Genomic DNA, 3600 nt, shown 5'->3' on the forward strand with positions numbered 1-3600 from the left:
AATGTGTACTCTGTCAATGTAAGAAGACAGAAGAGAAAAAATTCCCAATTTGCCTGGGTTAAAATGTTAGCAACTATTACAAAGAGGAAGGCACTTAAACATTGATAAGCTGCCTTAATATTTGTAGGTGAGCAAAACCCTATGTTATTTATGGCTTGAAAGGCTAATCTGCAAACACCTCTATTATCTGTAGTTTCCTTGTTTTGTTAAATGTGACACTCGGGAATTAGGGGGAAAAGACAAACAGCTGTTTTATGGTGGGCTATAAAACCACTGAATTTTCTGTGACCCTGTATTAAAACCATTTTTGTGGGACTGCAATGGGCAGGTGTTTTCTCCTCACATCAACCAGTATGGGAAAATAGACAGGTTTTCTATTTATTATTGTTGTTTCAGTATTTTATTGCTAGTGAAACAACAGGGGGATACAATGGAAAGACGTTTAGAGCTACAGGTAACTTGTTTGATTCATCTGTCACTTGATCACCCTCATATCACATATAGAAAATATTTTTGTTGTTCAAAAATGTTACAGACTCAGATGAAAATAAAACATCACACTAGGTCTATTATTTTTGTTTTTTTATAATAATGGAAGAAAAGTTATTTAGTTTCTTCAGAGGAACTTGGTTGTGAATTCCTACCAGTGAGGGAAAGCTTCCTATGTCCTGGGGGCCCCATAGTTGTGACTTCTTTTCTTGCTGTGTTCATCCCTGCTGAAGGAATTTGAAAGCATTTTAAGCAAAAGATTATATAGAGAAACTCGTTTCCCCAAAATGGAAGACCTAAATTGCCCCATGTGGCTTTAGCAGATTGCTCTTAGAAACCCTTTCTGATATTGAAAATCTTCTCTGATCTCCTCTTCAACCTTACTTTGCTACAATTGTCATTTCGAAGGCAAAAGTTTCTTGGCTCTAATAATCAATTCATTCTATTTCTAGAGTAAGGATTTTGTGTGCTTTTCCCAAAAGACTTTTTCTACTCCTCTTTTCTAACTGTTTGTCCTCTGTTTTCTTTTACTATCAGAGACAGGAAGTGATAAGAGATTTCTGTCAATATTCTGATTTTCAAGAAGCTTTATTATTTATTTCTTTTGTCCAGTAATAGGATTTTTAGAATAGAATAGAATTTTTTTTTAATTTTTAGAATTTTCAAATAGCAAAGCAATGCTCAGTAAAAGAAAATTTGGAAAAAGAAGCAAGGAGGAGGAAAAAAGAAACTTTAGTCCTATCTCCAAAACAAACCTTCCCCCCGCCCTTTTTTTTTTTGTCTGCCTAGGCTTTGAAATGGCAAAAAGAAGGTCTCAATAAATGACAGTTGTGGGACTTCCTTGGCAGTCCAGTGGTTAGAACTCTGTGATTCTCCTGCAGGGGGCACGGGTTCCACCATTGGTTGGGGAACTAAAATTCCAAAAGCTGCATGTGGCCAAAGAAAAGAAATAGTTATATCTCTCTAGGTTATTAGTTGCAAGCAGTGGAAACAAATTCTGACCAATTTAAGAAGAAAGGGAATTATTGAAAGGAAGTTGTGTAGCACAGAGAATTGTAGGAAAACCTGGAGAACCAGATTTTAAAGTGGACAAGAATAAAGGAAGGCTAGATACCCAGAGGGCTTCCCAGGTAGCACTAGTGGGAAAGAACCCGCCTGCCGAAGCAGAAGATGCAAGAGACCCAAGTTTGATCCCTGGATCCCTGGGTCAGGAAGATCCCTTGGGAGAGGGCATGGCACTGGGTCGCAAAAGTCAGATACAACTGAAACGACTTGCGTGCACTCGCATGTATTCAGCCAGAATCACACACTGCAGTGTGGGGTCCACACAACATAGATGCCCTTCTTCCACACTGAGCTGGAACTTGGATATGTTGCTGACACCGTGGCTACTGCAAGAGGATGCTGCTGCCCTCACCTTATCCTCCCTATCAGCCAGAATTCTCTCAATCCCTGCCTCACAATCTGCATGTTACAAATTTCAGGTGGATGATTGTTTGGTTAGGTGAACCTGGGTCATATGCCTGTCTGTGTTCTAGCTGTCATAGAGCTGGGAAAGTGTTATCTGATGTTTTCAGTTCATTATGGAAGGAGGACTAAGTTTCCAGTATTCTAGTCACATAAGGAGACAATTCTCTAACCAAAGGAAAGTGCTAGTCACTCAGTCGGGTCTGACTCTTCGTAACCGCATGGATTGTAGCCCACCAGGCTCCTCCATCCATAGAATTCTCCGGGCAAGAATACTGGAGTGGGTTGCCATTCCCTTCTCCAGGGGATCTTCCCAACCCAGGCATCAAACCTGGGTTTGATCTGCATTGTAAGCATATTCTTTACCACCTGAGCCACCAGGGAAGTCCTGGTGTTCAAACATGGACAGCCCCCCCATTTTTTAGTGACAAATGTCCACACTAGAAGTCTTTTCACCCTCACTCTTGCTCATCATGACCACAAAAGTCAAAAGAGTTTTGAGTGTGTTTCAACCACCTGAGGGTCAAACAAATTATACTTTTAACAATGGTTGTGACATGGATTTTTGCATAATTGTTTACTATACCTTTTTGACTTGTTCGTTTAGAAAGCTATAAAAATTCTAATGAGATTATTAAAAAAAGTTTGTACTTTTAAATATACATTATGAAAAAGATAATTAACATTAAATGGTGTTCAGAATCCAATTGTTTTGGGTCCCTTTTAGAATGAATCCAAAAGAAATACAAATGATGAGGGGGTAGTCTGTCTGATCTGTAAAGTCTGACCATCTGAGTAAACAGTAACTTGCCAGTGGATGAATGAGGAAGAATCAGTGATTAGTAAACTCGGATAACATTGTTGATAAATGGTGGTTTTAGACAGTGCTCACCCAAACCTGGAGCTGTGGGAGAGGGTAAATGAAGAATGTAGATCGGGTAACAGTGGGAAAGCAATTATAGCGAGTCTTTGAGCATGTAAGGGAATAGAAATATAGTAATATGGATTTCTGTAAACTTTATTGAAATATAGTTTATTTACAATGTTTATTTCTGCTGTTCAACAAAGTGATTCAGTTATACCTACATATATTCTTTTTACATATCCTTTTCCATTATGGCTTAGCATAGGATATTAAACACAATTCCCTGTGCCCTACAGTAAGAGCTTGTTATTTATTCATCCTATGAATAATAGTTTGCATCTGCGAATCCCAAACTCCCAGTCCTTCCCTCCTCCATTTCCCTTCGCCCTTGGCAACTACAAGTCTGCCCTCTGTGTCTGTAGGCCCGCTTTTCTTTGCTAGGTATGTTCATTGGTATCATTTATTTTTAGATTCCGCACGTAAGTTATATATGATATTTATCTTTCTCTGACTTACTTCCCTAATGTGATAATCTCTAGGTCCATCCATGTTTCTATAAGTGGCACTACTTCATTCTTTTTATGGAGAAGTAGTATGCCATCGTATGTATGTGTACATGTATGTGTGCTGAGTCTCTTCATTCATGTCTGACTCTTTGCAACGCTATGGACTGTAGCCCACCAGGCTTCTCTGTCTATAGGATCTTCCAGGCAAGAATACTGGAGTGGGTTGCCATTTCCTTCTCCAGGGGATCTTCCCAACCCAGGGACTGAACCTGT

This window comes from Oryx dammah, unplaced genomic scaffold, assembly GCF_014754425.2.
Source record: "Oryx dammah isolate SB20612 unplaced genomic scaffold, SCBI_Odam_1.1 HiC_scaffold_4, whole genome shotgun sequence".
Classification (NCBI taxonomy): domain Eukaryota; kingdom Metazoa; phylum Chordata; class Mammalia; order Artiodactyla; family Bovidae; genus Oryx; species Oryx dammah.